Below are 6,000 nucleotides of genomic sequence, written 5' to 3' on the forward strand. Positions count from 1 at the left end.
CAATGTAATATTTAAATCATGCAATTCGAAAAAACGTTTTCTAATTGCGCATTTTAAATTAAATATTAAAGACGAATAATAATTTTGTATTTATTGTCCCATGAAAATACTGGAATTCAAATCGTATTTCTAAATGAATATTGAATAATATCCATAAGATCCATAAATGTGATCGTAAATAACTTTCCTAATAACTTTTCCCTTTTGGTCCCTGAGCCACTGATCTCTATTTATTAACTGGATTGCTGATTGCCCGTTGGTAGTAAGGCGCTGAAGTGAAGCCACCGGCGGCCATATTGGTACTCCCTAGTTAGACCGGTAGCAATGTAAACAATATGTGTGCTACAGCATCGAACAACGATGATGTTTTCATTTTCCGGGTAGACTTAAGACTTTTCAAATAAAGATATGTTCATCACTTTGACACACACTGGCTGTTTCATTGCATAAGTAGATTAACTTTAACATATAATAATAAAAAAGTAGGCACATCACATTGCATAATCATTATGAAGTCAATGAAGTCTATAAATCTTGTAATATAAAATATTATACAAATCCATCACAACAAAATGAATGTGTTAAAAGTGCTAAATTGATGATGTACATGTAATATGCATGTATTGATGACATTATTGTGTTGATTTTACATCAAGACTGAAATACATACAATACAATTACAAATACATGTCTGTTAATGTCATATTCTCCTATTTGCAAATTGTGCATGGAATATGGCATATACTTTTATACTGTCTATGCATTAGTCTTTAAAAATGTTTGAATTGCTTTTTTCATCAATATAAAATGCAATGTATTTCAGCAAATGACTTTTTCAAATGAGAAATTCAACAAACGCTGCCAAAACGAAGGCATCAATTTAATAAAGGGTTACTACATTGACATTTCACAGTGAATTACTTTCTATTTACTCTACTTTCTATTTTCAGACGTTAGACACAATGTCAATGGCTTACTCAGTCAATGTCTTCCAGTCGTTCTGAGATAGCCAGACTAATGTTACGCTACATACTATACTATAGGAGAGATCGACGTATAGATGGATTTTCTTGGCTAGTACATCCACTGACTTTAAATTACCTGTGAAACGACTTCCCACAACCAGCAAACTAAAAATGCCTACACAAGTAGGCATTTTTACTGCGCATCTCCGGGGCAGTTGGGAGTACCAACATGCAGGCTGATGGCTTCACTTTTTTCAATCAGCAATCCAGTAAATAAATAGAGATCATTGCCCTGCAGCAAACAGAAAACCAGTTAAGCCAATCACAGTTGCTCCTCAGATACAACCAGCTCTCCTATTGGTTATTTTGTGAACCAAGTGTGGCAGTCTAACCAATGAGAGATGTACAATAAAGTAAAAAGCAATCATTAAGATCACTCGTCTCTTTACGTGCTGAAACACTTTAAGCCTCATTTCATGTTCAATATTTTGGATGTGAATTAACATTCCCTTGAACTAATGGTTTTTCCATAAAACCAAAGTCCTGTACCAACAGTTGCAGCAACAAACCACAGCATGCATCAGGCTCCTCACTAAATCATTGTCAAACATTTTTGAATGCTATTTTAAACCACAGTTCTTCATGTTTGAAGTTGTACTACCAAACCAGGCACCTAGCCAACATCACATACCCCATTTTCTTCATGTACAGACTCACCTGCAGCCTTCTAGTGAAGAACCGGGGCGTTTGCAAATTGACTGAGAAATAAGCTAGCAGCTCATATACTGTGGGTCCATGTGACTCTGTAGGCAATGTCGGTGGCGCAGTTCGTAGAATTATTGCCTTGCAGCAAGAAGGTTCTGGGTTTGATTCCTAGCCTGGGGTCTTTCTGCATTGAGTTTGCATGGTCTTTCTGTGCATGCATGGATTTACTATGGACGCTCCAGGCATCTCTAAATTGTCCTTAGGTGTCCGTGGTTGTATGTCTGTGTTGTCCTGTGACAGCATGGTGATCTGTCCAGGGTGCAGTGGTGCCAAAAGTACGCACATTTGTTACTTAAGTAGAAGTATATATACTGCAGTTTAAAAAACACTCTGGTAAAAGTTGAAGAATCAACTTGACCTCTTTACTCAAGTAAAAGTGAAAAGCTATGTGCTCTAAACACTACTTAAAGTATAAAAATATAAACTAACCTTTAAAAAAACAGCTCAATTTTACAACTATCTTGAAAATTTCTTTGAGATGGGGCCAAGGATGAGGGAGGTCTTGTTGGTCTCCGTCTCCCGATACGCTCTCGCCTGTGTCCGACCTTTCAGACATTTCAACATCTTTTTCTGAATCTGACATCGTAGCATTGCATAGACAATTCACATTTGCAGTTTACTTGCTTGCTTTTGATCATTTCCTTTAGCTAACCAATGAGGGTTCACGTTAAATGACTCATCCAATGACACTAATTTTCACTAGGTAGATCTGCATTGGATGGCGCACATGACGTGAAATAAATATTTATAAGCATTAAACTTCAAAGTTTAATGCTTAAAGTTAAATCTCTGACTTTATGCTCTCTCTGCTTTTCCTCAGAGTAGCTTTGCCTCGTCTGTTCCTGTTTGGCTGTGACGCCATCCTGGAAAGAGATATCAGCTGTGCTGCTTCCATCAACACCCTTGTTTTTAGATGCTGGAGATCGGCCTGTTTTCCAGTGCGGTCTTGTTTCTCTGATCGTGACTGGGAGCTGTCTCAGGGCTCGTCTGCCTGGCTGTGTGTTTCCTGGACGGGGCCGCCTTTTACAGCTGCTTTTTGTGTCTCTGCTTCTGTTTCCTTGAACCCCAGTCGGCCTCGGCAGACGGCCGCTCACACTGAGCCTGGTTCTGCTGGAGGTTTCTTACTGTTAAAAGGGAGTTTTTCCTCTCCACTGTCGCTACAAGCATGCTTAGTGTGAGGGATTGTATTTAAGTCAATGAGTCGATGCAATCAACTGGTTTTCCTTAGATAGAAAACTTTGAATCAATTTGACTGTATGATCTGGTTGAACTGTAAAGTGCCTTGAGATGACGTGTTGTGAATTTGGCGCTATATAAATAAACTGAATTGAATTGAATTAAAATGAAGCCAAGAGTAACGTTTGTTTTAAAAATTTAAGTAATAGAAAGTATAGATACTAAAATGTAATGAGTAGAAGACAAGTCAGAGGTAGGAAGAAAAATAAGTAATGGAGTAAAGTATAGATACCTAAAAAGTGTACTTAAATACAGTAACAAAGTATTTGTACTTCGTTACTTGACACCTCTGCCAGGATGTACCCTGCCTTTTGCCCACAGACTGCCTTAACGAAGCACACTGAAAAACAAATAATGCAACCCTTTTTTGGCATTTACTTAATCATATTTAGTTACTTTAACACGTTTTATGTATTACTCTGCTAACATGAAACAATTGTGTTAAGGAAACTAAATATGATGAAGTAAATGCCAAAAAGGGTTCAGTCTATAAGTGGGAGAAGATGGATGGACTTTTTAGTTTCATATTCTTAAAGAGAGAGAGAAAACAAGATCTTGTGGTTGCACAGTGACCAAATAGGAATAAGTCCAGAGGGTAAAAATACTTTCACAAAAACACTGTGGTTTCTATAAACCAGAGCTGTGATGTTGGGTTGTTAAGACTTCAGCTTTGCTCAAAACCTTTATCTAACTTCTTACGGTCCAGGAACAACTAAAGTGCATTGCTGTAAGGTTTTCTTTTGTCAGATCAGATATGTTATGCGTGCAAGTTTAAGTCCACTTATGGAAGATTACCTTCAAGCATTTCAACCGCAAAGTTTTAATGATAGCAGCTCCTCCAATTCTAGTTATTATCAGTAACTGGGATCCCTTTGACAGAAGCTGTACTAGAATGCACAGGATGAATGTAAAGGGGGTGAGTCACTAAGAAAGCATTGTTTCTATGTAAGTAATGACACCTCTTATGGTAGTGATGTAAGAATTTTAAGACTACTGGATGTACCACCAATCTCCCCCCCCATGCATATCTCCGCTTTTTAAGCCATGTTCCAGCACGCCTGCTGTGAAGGCAAACGCCTCCCTGACAGTTAGAATGTACACACAGAAACAAGCATACAGTGTTTACAGCATCCCCTTTGTAGTGTTGCTCCTCTATCCATGCAGGGCAAGTCTGGAAATGTATAAATGAAGTAGGTGTGTTTCTCCACACTTCAGTGATCAGGGGAAATTATGCGTAAAAAAGAAAAACAAGCTCCCAGACTACTAAGTACTGACTCTTGCTTGACATTACCATGAAAACAAAATGATGTTTCTAAAGCTCCACATCTTCACCTCGTTTATTTTTTTCATATTTTATCTTAGGCAGAGCTCTTTATATGTTGGAGTAAGGAAAAACACAAATATTTGGATCTTAAACTTCTCCTTTTAGTTGCTATGGTTCAGTCCGTCTATCTTTGAAATACAGGCCACTCTGCAGCCTTCACTCTGAAATCCTCTTAACATGTTTGCTATTGACGTGTTAAAAAGCTAATTTAACTAATTTATTTTCTTTATTCCAATATCTTCTTCAGCAGAAACAGATATTTCCCCCCTTAGGCAAGGGAAGCTCATTTATATAGCACATTTCATTGCTTTTTAGTGAATTTCAAGTACTGTGCATGAGGAAAAAAAAAAAGAAAAGTACATTTCAGTGATAGGAGAGTAACACAAATTATTAAAGAGGATTAACATAAATGATTAGAATAAGACAACTGTATTTAAAAAATATAAAATATTGATTGGGGAAAAAAAGGAAAGTTAGACTGTAAATGTAATTAATAATGTTTTGACAGCAGTTAAAGATAGTCTAAGAAAATACATTCTTTATCTCCCGAGGGTTTCAGTGCTTTCACAATTTTCTGGGAGTTTATTCCAGATTAGTGGAGCACAAGAACTTAAAGCTACCCATTCATGATTGGCTCTGGTTCAATTTAGGCAGAATAGATTTAAGCCATAAAATCTATGAGGTCTGGGTGGTAGATACACTGACAGCTAGTATGTAAAACTGTATAACTAAACCATTCAATAATTAACAAAAGTATTTTAATGGTCATTAAATTAAATTTAATTGTCTTTTAATTGTAGCTGTTTGATCAACTTTTCTGAGATATGAGGAGCTAGTGTGACATTCTAGTGAGGATGCTGGCAGCAGCATTCAGGATCAGCTGTAGCTGTTTGATTGACTTTTCAAGCAGACCTGTGAAGACAACGTTGCAGTACTAAATTCTGCAAAAGATGAATGCATTCATTCCTTTTTCAACGTCCTGCTCTCACATTAATCCTGGAGGTTTTCTTTCGGGGATAGAAGACTGACTTTGTTTCCTTTATGTGCCTTTGAGTCCATCAGTAAAACCAGATTTAGAGCCTTATTGGGGGTTTCTGGCTGTAATAACTGAAGCTGTTTGCTAACCTTTGAACGTCTTCCTTTGGTCAAAAAACTTTTTTATTTTTTGCTTTGTTTTGATTCAGTTGAAGAAAATGTTGGCAAATTCATGGATTGATTTCTTCTATACATTTACTCAGCACTGAAATGGGTTCATGATCATTTGGTGACACGGTGACAGCTGTGTGTCTTCTACATAGAGGTGGTAACCTATGTTGTTGTTTATTAAGATCTGAGATACAGGGGCACAAGGATACTAAATAGGAGGGGCCCAATGATGGACCCTTGGGGAACACCATTTAGGATTTTTGTAGTCTCTGATGGAAAAGTTCCCAACAAAGAAAGGGCAACAAAGTTTTAAAGGTGCTCTAATAGAATTGAGTGATCAACAGTGTAAAATGCTGCACTTTGGTCCAAATACACCAGCAGTGGGGTTCTTCTACAGTCTGCATTTGTATGTGTCACGGTTTTGCAGATTTTGGTTCCATTTAAGTATTCTTTTTGAGTTTTCATTGGTTTCATTTTCCATTTTGTGTTGTTTTCTGGTTGTATTAGAGTTCTTCTGTATTTCTTGTTTACACTCTCTTGCCGTCTTGTGTCAGGCTCCTTCTC

Source organism: Cyprinodon variegatus, unplaced genomic scaffold (assembly GCF_000732505.1).
Source record: "Cyprinodon variegatus isolate N-32 unplaced genomic scaffold, C_variegatus-1.0 Scaffold1009, whole genome shotgun sequence".
In the NCBI taxonomy this organism is placed as follows: Eukaryota; Metazoa; Chordata; class Actinopteri; order Cyprinodontiformes; family Cyprinodontidae; genus Cyprinodon; species Cyprinodon variegatus.